Below are 11,672 nucleotides of genomic sequence, written 5' to 3'. Positions count from 1 at the left end.
AAAAAAGGAAAATCGGTTTATACTCACCTGTTCCAGAAGTATGTAAGAATAGGGGAGAAAGTAATACCTAGGGGTTTTAACTAAATCACACTTGCTAGAACCAGCCAGCAAGCATGGACCTCCTTGGCTGCAGTCCAAGAGATCTTAAAGTAGACAAAAGGGATTGTTGGATAGAAAGCTGGATCTTAGGGGTAGTAAAGAAGACAGAGGACGTTGAGAAGGGATGTGGCTAGAAAAGACCTAGGATTTGGCCTTTACTTTTATAGTTGAATCTCCAGGTGGGTGGCACCTTGCCAAATTGTAATCCCACCTATTTACAAGTCCATCCCATGACCTCCCTCATTGGTGCATGTAGAAAGGGGCTGGTATTCTATGGGTTGGGCCAATATTTGAAACTCTACACTCTATCTCATGGAACACCATCTGGCCAGGTGGGAAGTCTCGGCTTCCTGTGCCCTCGTTGAAGTACAGATGAATCTTGGCTTTACCAGGCGAACAAGGTACCATCAACAGGAAATGGCAATTCAAATGCAGATCAGGTCCATGTTCTGCTTGACATCTAGTCTCTTCAGCAATGGGGGAATTTCTTCTTCTTGGTTGTTGCCTCTGCTCACAATGGCTAACATGTGCTTCTCCTTCCCATAAGGCTTTGAGCTGAATGTGTGCAAACTACATTAACATGAAATGCAGGCAAGTGTTCCCTATGTGAAAGCTCTCACAGTAGGTGATGCAAACAGCTTCCTCTAGGCCTATGGCATACAGGTGTGTGCACAGTCCATGTGTTGCATGTGTAAGCAGATATAAAACCATAAATTAGTCCATTTCTCAACACATAGCTAAACATAACCCTAGATTTTTGTTGTATTGTTTTAGCTACGAACTTCCTCGAGCAGATTCAGGATAATTAATTGCTGTGGCATGCATGCCACGGTCATGGTGAGGACCGGGATCCGGCACTCCTGCTTTTTCTTAAACACACTGTCAGAGAGCCAGCAGAAGATTTTCCTGGCACCAGGAGCTCGCTTTGTCACATTCTGATATTAATTGTATTTACAGGACCCAAGGCACAATAAAATATCAAAGTAACTATTTACAGAATGAAGATTCAGTGTTAGAGGGAGAGAAACTGTACTCTTCAGCCAGATCCCTTAATATTAAGCACAACCCATTTCAAGTGATGATGTCCTCAGTGTTTAATCTTTTGTACACTGGATGCACACCACTGCTCTTCTATTTAGAGTGAAGGGCACACCAGAGCATTTATGGAATCTGAATCATAAATAATCCACAAAATAATTTATTCACATATTCTTGCAGACATTTTGTCAAATGCCTGCATCTGCTGTGTGGTAAAAATCCACTTGCAGGTTCAAGGAGGGTAGAGGATGAGGTGTTAGAAGGAATAAACACAATACAACCATCCTTTGGTGAAATATATGGCCACAGCCTATTTTATTTTCATACAGGCAGCCCCATAGCTATGGCTTTTGGGGGGAGGGGGCCTTGGGGGGTGATGCAGCTCATTAAATCAAAGTTAATTACATTAATTCACTTTGGAGTCAGCCTGGGGGGGGAGGGCCCTAGAAGAAATGGGCCCCGCATTAGCTACGGGCCTGCAAGGGGCAATGGCGCAGCATGGGGACAGATCCAAGCAACAGGCAACCCGCCTGCTTCCTGATGGAACCCCTACCCAGCCCGTCTGCTGGGAGACCAACCATGGAGTGACAAGATCCTGGGACACATACAGGCGCCAGCCCCTACCTGGTCCCCTTGCCACCTGGTGGGGGAAGCCAGCCAACAGCGCACGCCTGGGCATGGGGCTGAGTGGCTCCACCTCCCAAGGCCCCTTATGGGAGCCCCCAAATTGGGAGAGGCAGGCACGCAGGCATGGCCTTCTCCCAAAAGGATTCATCCCAATGCCCAAACCGCTAAGCTGTGAGAGCAAACAACAGACCAGAGAAACATTGTAATACAACCAAATCAAGGGAGGGTGGGTGGGCAAGCTGGTGATCCGAGGAGAAGAAGAGGAGGACAGCCTGCACGGGTGTGTTTAAATAGCCCGCCTTGCATTTACAGGCTGCCCTGCACTCAGACACAACGTCTGACGTGGCAGTCTGAGGGTGAACTGGCCCGCCCCCTCCTAGCATCACCGGAAGGCACCATGCGGAAAGAGGATGCCTTCCTACCCCCTACCCCTCCTCCTGCTTTGCGAATGCCAACGGAAGGTGAGTCATAGGGTGCGTTCAGGCAGCTCTTTAGATCCGCGTGAGGCATGGGTGCCTCATGGATTTAAATGTAATGTCCAGACATCAACATCTGGGAAACGTCCATCTTCCGTGAGCATCCCGTTTTGCTGTGCCTCGGAGCCATACTAAAAAGATGCTACTTTAAATCTGGAGTTTTCGGTTCCGACGGGCCACTCGCGGACTTTCCTCTGTCTGATCATTCCAGCATGCCGTTTTTTTAAAAAAATCTTGATTCTGCGCATGCGCACTTAAACAAGGCTGTGATACCATGCCTATGCGCATGTGCAAAAAGTTTAAAAAACGAAACAAAACACCATGCGTGCCTCCTTCAGTGGACGCTGCCTAGACAATCCACAGCGGAAGCAGCGCGTGGTAAGGCGATTCCCCCGGGGGAGGTCTGGTCATGCGAGGATGGATTAAAAAGATCAGGATCAAATTTGAACTGGCATAATGTTGGGATTAGCTGTCCATCTGAACGCACCCATAGCTGTGCTTGTCAGGGTAATACAAATAACCAAGTTACCCTGGGATCAGAGAACTCGGCCATTTGTGTGTATGTGTTGTGTAGTGTTTCTGAAAACGAATTATGTTCACTGCCCTTGTAACAATACGAGGAATTAACTCTCAAAGAAAACCAATCTTGCACGCTCAAAATGTAATTTTTCCTGTAGAACGTCTTTCAGAGTAGTTGAAACTTTGGACCACCGCACCATTCGTTACCGCTCATTATCTTCCTCTCTGTTTAGGGGGGCCTCCCCGTTCCTTCTCTTTTGTCCGTCACTCTGACAAATGCCTCTGGTAAAGAGTTTACAAAGAGCTATACTGTTAAAAAAGAGTTAATGTTTGAAGGAGAGGTAGGGTAGTTTGTGAGAAGAAGCTGGGGGTGTGGTTGATTAGGGCTGCCAAGGGTGGGGACCCACTTCTCTCAGTTCCTGTTTCCTGCTGCCGCTCTGAGTGGTGGCAGGAGGAGAATATACCCCAAGTGGCTATCGTTTTCCCCAGAAGTGACATCACAACATTGGACAAACAGTGCCCTTCCCATGTCCATGCCCAGTTACTTGCAGGAAGCTAGGCTATACCTGGCCCTTCATAAAGATGGCTCCTGTAGGTGTTGCAACTGGAGCCTCTAGGGCCAGGTTGTATGTATGCAAATAAAACCCGTTCAGTTCCTCGACAAGCACCTGGGATCAGTTTTGTGTGGCACTTGGAGGGAATTTCCCAAATCCTCCTTACAACACTGCCCATCCTGGTCAGCCATGGGAGCCTGCCTGCCTGCCTGCTTCCTGGTCTCCTTCTGAAATCTTGTGTCCCAGTAGGGAGCCTAGTTTTCTAACCCAGATGGAAAAGGAGGTGGGGACTTTGCGTCACCTCATGTCACAGATGATACATTACTGATATTCAATTGCGCCATAAGTCCACATGCTATGGCACAGATCCATTGGCGTTTCCTGGATCATAAATCGAAGGGATCTTCAAGAACGTGGGTGAACAGCACCTGCATCACTTCATGCAAATTGATGGGCAGGTTTAAATATCAACACCTTAGAAGGCATCATATCAGTCAGCACAAGAATAATCTCCACAGGAGTAAGGTAAGTTTCATGCAGACTCTTCCCTTTCGTACAGAGTGTGGAAGGATATTTTTTTTAAGATGTATTTGTCGTGTTAGCAAAACTGTCATGTCATATGAGGTTTGTTCCCTGAGATCAGGCATTTTTGTACTACAAAGAGACCAATTGTACTCTAAGACTAGCTTGGAAAACAGAATATTCCTTAAAGCGCACATACACAGTCAGTGTGCTTTCAAAATTCTTTCTAGATCTTCAATGGCTGGCATGTTTCATCTATAGTCTTGTCGTGTCAGGGTCTCAGAGGCTTGGGGGCACCGTGTCAGACTTCAGTTGGGGGTGGACATGACCCAGCAAAGTCGAAAGGTTTTCTTTTAGATATCTTCAAGACTCAACTGCAACCCCCCACACAAACACATTTTAGCAGCTCTAGTTGTGGTTCTTTTTCTTAATCTTACAGGAAAACACATTCATTCTAGTTTTAATTTTTAGAATTTATTAAAAGAAACTAACGACAAAAGGAAATAAACCTCTTTACATCATAGAAAATGGGCATCCTTTATCAACATAGGGCAATCATGGATTTAATTCAGCCTAATCTATTGCCCAGAGCTGCGGTGGCTCAAGTGGTTAAGACGCTGAACTGCAGGCTGTGGAAGGTCAGTAGTTCAGCAGTTCAAGACCCGAGTGTGCCACATGACGGAGTGAGCTCCCATCTCTAGTTCCAGCTCCTGCCAACCTAGCAGTTCGAAAGCAAGAAAATTGCAAGTAGATAAATAGGTACCACTTCGGTGGGAAGGTAACAGCGTTCCGTGTGCCTTGGTGTTTAGTCATGCCGGCCACAGGACCACGGAAACGTCTTCGGACAGCGCTGGCTCTTCGGCTTTGAAACGGAGGTGAGCACCCCAACCCTAGAGTCGGATTCGACTGGCTTTCGAGCAAGGGAACCTTTACCTTTACTAATCTATTGCCCATGGGGTCATGAAATTAAGCAAACTTCGGAGGAGGATGGCGGAAGACAGGAGGGTCTGGTGTGATGCGGCCCATGGGGCTGTGAAGAGTTGGACTCGACTGTGCGACTGAACAACAATCAATCTATTGCCAGTTCTATTCTTTGTATAGCCTGAGACCACAGTAGGTCTAATCCTAATGTGTCTCTGCTTTTCTGGTATGCTGTCAATCTCACAAGGGTATAGGTCTCCTTTATTTTCAACAACCAGTCCTGTAATTTAGATTTTGTTGTTGTTGTTGTTGTTTCCATTTCCTTGCAAAGCCCAGCCTGGCAGCAGTAATCATGAATTAGGCAACCATTAGGTCAGTAGGGATATTAGGGATTTCACTAGGGATAGTAGGTAGATAATTGAACTGCTGTGTCTCTGCCTTGTAAGGTATCTGTTTTGTCATTTTTAAAGTAAGGGAGGCCTCTGGTATACATGTTCAGTAAATGGGTACATCTGCTTCTTCATGACAATGTTGACTCCATGTTTAAAACCAGGAAACTATTGAAAACTTTGAAAAACAATTATATGTAGAACTCAAGCACAGGTCGGAAGCTGGAGACAGTGGTCGAATCTGCATTTGCATTTTAAAATCAGTTTCGTGCTGCTGTGACGCCGTCTTTCTCTATGCTTGTTTGAAAGTTGTTTGGAGAAGATTCATTTAAAGCGGTGCAGAGGTGCAATGACAATGGAGCCGCCACGAGAGGGCGATAAACATATGCAGACAGGCAAATTTATACTCGCACAGTTGAAGTGCGAAAACGAAAGCAAATGTAGACAGTTTTTTAGACGATGGAGTCAGAAGGCTGGGGCACCGGTGGGAAAGACAAATGCAGATTCAACCAGTGTCTCCTTCCACTAACCCACTGTAAGTAACACTTTGTTCCTCTGTATAATAGATCTCTGCGTTTCCTAAAAGAAATGGCAAGCAGAGCAGTAATAGTTTTAATTAATTAATTAGAATATTTCCATGCCACCTCTTCAGAGTGCCGCTTGAGACACCTTACAATTAAAAAACACAATATTAAAAAAGCTATTAAAACTATCCTTTGCACATAAGCAGCAAAGAAGGAATCCATTAGACAGAAGCAGACCATTCAAAAGCTGATAAGACACAACCCCTAATTAAAAGCCCGGGTGAAAACAGATGTAGAAGCAGTAGAATTTATTATGGTTGCTAGACCAGCCACATGCATATAGTTATAACAAGTTTTTACAAGCATACAGAATACAAAATATACAAAAATAAAAGCTATGAATTTGGAACCTATTTAAAATACAGTTTCTGTAACCTCTGTATCAGTGCACAAAATCTAGCTACTTGATAAGTGATCTTAGAGTTCTTATCAGATAAAAGGCAGTCAAGCCTGGCTTTGTTTGTACAACCAGGAAGCTTATCCAGCAATGGAGTAATAATCTTCAAACGGGCCTCCTTATAATACGGGCAACTAAAGAACATATGATCCATGGACTCGACCTCCCTTAATGGGCATGTAGACAATCTTTCTAGGTAGGGGAATTTCTTGTACCTGCCTTCAAGCACTGCAGAGGGGAGTGCAGAACTCCTTGCCAGGGTGAACACCCTTCTAAAACCATTTATTTCCAAAGAAATCAGATAAGCTGCCGGCACAACAGCATATTTGACATTGCAATAAGGTTAGGTACACTAGAAATGTCGAAAACAGATACATTTTAGCCTGGTGCCTAAAAGACAGTAACGTAGGTGCCAGGTGAGCCTCAGTGGGGAGGGTGTTCCAAAGGTGAAGTGCCACCACAGAAAATGTCCTGTCTGCCGTCACCACCTGCCTCACCTTTGAAGGAAGGGGGCACACAGCGGAGGGGTCAGATCTTAACTCGTGGGTTGGATAGTAAGGGAGGAGATGGTAGATGGTCCTTTGGTCCCCACTGTGGAGAAAGACTGTCATTTTCCTAGGGAGAGGCTGTGGGGGAGGAGGGTGGAGATGGAAAGGTGAAGACAGAGGCAGATAAAGGTAGGTTGGTTGTTGGGTGGGAAGGAAATAGGGTTGGGAAATTCCTGGACATTTGAGGGGTGGAGGGTGGGATTTGAGGAAGGGAGGAACTTCAGGCCGGTATAGTCCCATAGACTCCACTCTCCAAACCAGCCATTTCCTCCACAAGAACTACCATTGCCAGCCTCCAGGTGAGGGCTGGAGATCACTGAGAATTACAACTGCTGTCCAGGTGACAGAGATCACCCTGGATAAAATGGCTTATTTGGAGGGTTGAGTCTATGGCATTATACCTTGCTGCCCAAACCTCACTGTCCCAAGGTTTCATCCCCAAATCCCCAGAAATGTCCTAACCTGGAGCTGGCAGACCTAAGGCAACTTGATCTCTGTAGCTGGGCAATCCGTTGTGATTTCTAGAGAGGTGCCACTGCTGCTGTGGGGGGAGAGGAAGCAGGTGGGTGGCTGGGAGCACTGCCACTGCTGCTGCTGTGCGGGGTGAGACGAAGCAGGCAGGAGGCTGGGAGAGTGATGGGGGCAGAAAGAGAGAGTGATGGGGTGGGGGCAGAAAGAGAGAGAAAGAGTGATGAGGCGAGGGACAGAAAATGAGAATGACAAGGGGGCAGAAAGAGAGAAGAAGTAACATGCATGGAGGAGAGATGGAGGGTAAGAAAAGGGGGGCAGAAGGAAGAGTGTGAGAGAGGTAGGGGGAGAGGGGAGGAAGCAAAGGTGTGAGGAATGGGATAATCACCTCACAAATTTCTTGTGGGTCCCCACTTGTACTACTATAATATTGATGGTGCCAGTTAAGACAGTATCATGGGATTAGTTTTGATGGCTAGATGCATTTATCTTGGGTCTAAAGGACAATTCTTCAGCAACAATCCTGAACTCTATTTCCACATCCTAAATGTGTGCCTGTAAGCTTCCTGATTAAAAACATAGGAAAGGTTCATGAGTACCGACATAGTTAAAGGTTGCAGTTACATGAAGGAGACATATGACATTCTTTTCATTGTCATGAATACAATGGATTTTACATACTATGTTTTATTACTACATGTCAAGAGAGAATGTTAAAATGAGAAACGAATGCTACCCTCTGCTTATGTCTACGAATATTATGCAAACAGTACTTCCAGTTTTGAGCAAGGTACTAAAAGACTATGGCCCCTGATCAACTTCTAGTCCAGAATAACTAGTTGCACACCCAAACTGGTTATCTTCCAGCCAATCGAAAGAAACATCCAGATTTGCTTTCTCAAGAGAAAACCACCATCCAGCAAAAAAAAAATCTGCTGACAAATTCTTATGCAAGTCAAGGCTGCATATGTGAACATTGTCTGTCTTCTGAGCTGTGGACACATCTCAAACAGGGGCCCTTTGTGTCATAAAGTGTCAAAACAAGTTCCAAGAATCACGCTTTTGACACTTCTAAGCATAAGATTCACGCTTCTTCCAGTAGCAAAGGGGGAAGGGTTCTGACTGTAACCATTCCTGCGCATCAGCTGTGCATGGAGAAGTCTGCCTAAAGATGGTAGTCTCCCCAGATAGACTGGAGCATAAGCTGTCAGTCGTAGATGGATCATACAAGCATCTGTAGCATAAATTCACTGTGCTAGAACAGGCTGACTAGATTTTGGGTGTTTCTGTAATATGTGCAGGCCTGTAGCTATAGTGGGGCATTTGGGGGCCTGGCCCCCCATGACTTCCTGCCAAGCCCCCCAATTTCCCTCCAGCTCAGGCTCCCTGATTCTCTGAGCCTCCTGGAGGACTCCCCCCACTGCCGCTGCCCCTTCCCCAAGTGGGGCTTGCTTGAAGCGACTTCCTCGCATGCCAGCAACCCACCCAACCCCATCCCAGGCTGGCAGTTGGGAAGAGGGAAGGGGATGTGGGTCCTGAGCAAGCAGCCCAGCTGCACTCGCCTTAGCTGGCTGGTAGCTCTCAGAGCAGGCAAGCGCACTGGTGCGCTCCTCCACTGCCTCGCCTCACTGCCTGCCTGCCTTCCCGGGGGGGGGGGAAGGGGCAGTTAATTTAATTAGCTTTAATTTAATCAACTTGGTACCCCCTAAGAAATTTAAATGCCCCCTGAAAAAGGAAATCCTGGCTATGGGCCTGAATATGTGGTTGGTAAAGTTTCCCTTGCTCAAAAGCCAGTCGAGTCCGACTCTAGGGTTGCGGTGCTCATCTCCGTTTCAAAGCCAAAGAGCCAGCGCTGTCCGAAGACGTTTCCGTGGTCATGTGGCCGGCATGACTAGACACCAAGGCACACGGAACGCTGTTACCTTCCCACCGAAGCAGTACCTATTTATCTACTTGCAATTTCTTGCTTTCGAACTGCTAGGTTGGCAGGAGCTGGAACTAGAGGCAGGAGCTCACTCCATCATGCGGCACCCGGGTCTCGAACTGCTGAACTACCGACCTTCCACAACCTGCAGTTCAGCGCCTTAACCCCTTGAGCCACCGCAGCTCCCTGTGTGGTTGGTATTTTAGTACAAATACTGATTGGGATAGCCCAGGCTAGCCCCATCTCATCAGATCTCAGAAACTAAGCAGGGTCATCCCTGGCTAGTGTCTGGATGGGAGACCTCCAAGGAATACCAGAGCCGTGACATGGTGGCAGGCAATGGCCAACCACCTCTGAACGCCTCTTGCTTTGAAAACCCTATGGGGTCACCATAAGTCAGCTGTGGCTTGACAGCAGGTCCCACCAACACCATTTCAGTGCAAAATAGCTACTGAGCAGCACTTTCCTCTTTGGACACTAAAGACTGAAGTATCTTTATGGGCTAGATATGCCAACAAAAGTCCGCATGGTCAAAGCAGTGGTATTCTCAGTAGTCATGTATGGCTGAAAGAGTTGGACTATAAGGAAGGCCGAGCGCCAAAGAATAGATTCTTTTGAACTATGGTGCTGGAGAAGACTCTTGAGAGTCCCTTGGACTGCAAGGAGATCAAATCAGTCAATCCTAAAGGAAATCAACCCTGACTGTTCCCTGGAAGGCCAGATAATGAAACTGAAGCTCAAATACTTTGGCCACCCAATGAGAAGGGAGCATTCCCTGGAGAAGACCCTGATGCTGGGAAAGATCGAAGGTCAAAGAAGACGGGGACGGCAAAGGATGAGATGGTTAGACAGTGTCATCGATGCAACGAACATGAAATTGAGCAAACTCCAGAGGACGGCGGAAGACAGGAAGGCCTGGCGTGATCTGGTCCATGGGGTCGCGAAGAGTCGGACTCGACTGTGCGACTGAACAACAACAACAAATGCAGATAGTGCCACCCAGGCTGACCCCTCAGTTCCAATCTGTCGACCATGTTGATTAGTCAGAAGTAGTACACTGCAGAGCCAGGAATCAGAACCCCACCAAAAAGGACATGTGGTCATAATGGTTGGCTTTGTTTTTTGAGTATTTTCATCCCAGTACAAACAGGCAAGTAAAAGATGTGTCTCGAAGAACAGAGAGCCAGTTTGGCGCAGTGCTTAAGAGCGGTGAGGAGAGGAAGGGAAGGTGATTGTAAGCTGCTCTGAGACTTCTTTGAGTAGTGAAAAGCGGGGTATAGAAACCAACTCTTCTTCTTCTTCTTCTTCTTTTTCTTCTTCGGAAGAACAAGTCTTCCACCTCCGTTTCTGATGAAACCACACAGCATTGTTCTGTGGAACCAGTCAGACAAATCTGCTTGACAAGTCTGGGATTGATTTCTCCATAACCTCTGATAGGTTTCTGGTTCCTGGCTTCTGACTCTTCAAAAGCAATGAACAAAGTGCCTGAGTATAGCATCAGCTGCTTGCCAGGACCTTGATATTAAAACAAACAAACAATGTTTCTAGGAATAATCTGTATATATCTAGAAGACTTGGCCCAAGTAGCCCAGTCTCATCAGATCTCAGAAGCGAAGTAGGGTCGGCCCTGGTTAGTACTTGGATGGGAGACCGCCAAGGAAGAAGAAGAAGAAGAAGAAGAAGAAGAAGAAGAGGTTGGATTTATACCCTGCCCTTCACTTGGAGTCTCAGAGCAGCTTACAAACTCCTTTCCCTTCCCCACCCCACAACAGACACCCTGTGAGGTGAAAGAAGAAGAAGAAGAAGACATTGGATTTATACCCCGCCCTTCACTACCCAAAGGGGTCTCAGAGCGGCTTACAAATTCCTTTCCCTTCCCCTCCCCACAACAGACACCCTGTGAGGTGAAAGAAGAAGAAGAAGAAGAGATTGGATTTATACCCCGCCCTTCACTACCCAAAGGTGTCTCAGAGCGGCTTACAATCTCCTTTCCCTTCCCCTCCCCACAACAGACACCCTGTGAGGTGGGTGGGGCTGAGAGAGCTCTGACACAAACTGCTCTTTTTCAAGGACAGCTGTGCCAGAGCTTGTGGCTGACCCAAGGTCACATCAGCAGGTGCAAGTGGAGGAGTGGGGAATCAAACCCGGTTCTCCCAGATTAGAGTCCGCGCACTTAACCACTACACCAAACTCCAGGGTTGCTATGCAGAGGCAGGCAATGGCAAGCCACCTCCTGTTCAACCCTTGCCTTGAAAACCCTACAGTGTCTCCACAAGATGGCTGGACTACATTGTTCATAAACCCTGACTTGGATAGTCTAGGCTAGCACGAAGAAGAGATTGGATTTATACCCCGCCCTTCACTACCCAAAGGAGTCTCAGAGCGGCTTACAAACTCCTTTCCCTTCCCCTCCCCACAACAGACACCCTGTGAGGTAAAAGAAGAAGAAGAAGAGATTGGATTTATACCCCGCCCTTCACTACCCAAAGGGGTCTCAGAGCGGCTTACAAACTCCTTTCCCTTCCCCTCCCCACAACAGACACCCTGTGAGGTGGGTGGGGCTGAGAGAGCTCTGACACAAACTGCTCTTTTTCAAGGACAGCTGT

General features: G+C 47.0%; 1 protein-coding gene across 1 annotated transcript in view; it reads left to right on the top strand.

Annotated features, from left to right (window-relative positions):
• Positions 1–3,731: 3,731 nt before the first annotated feature.
• Positions 3,732–11,672, top strand: part of LOC107120127 (serpin B3-like) — a 26,661-nt gene continuing 18,720 nt past the window's right edge. Inside the window, exon 1 of the mRNA XM_015422774.1 lies at positions 3,732–3,838. The gene's annotated coding sequence lies outside the window, so the exon portion shown is untranslated. The remainder of the gene's footprint in view (positions 3,839–11,672) is intronic.

This window comes from Gekko japonicus, unplaced genomic scaffold, assembly GCF_001447785.1.
Source record: "Gekko japonicus isolate JY-2015 unplaced genomic scaffold, Gekko_japonicus_V1.1 scaffold3454, whole genome shotgun sequence".
Taxonomy (NCBI): domain Eukaryota; kingdom Metazoa; phylum Chordata; class Lepidosauria; order Squamata; family Gekkonidae; genus Gekko; species Gekko japonicus.
This window is presented reverse-complemented; position numbering and strand designations above follow the sequence as displayed.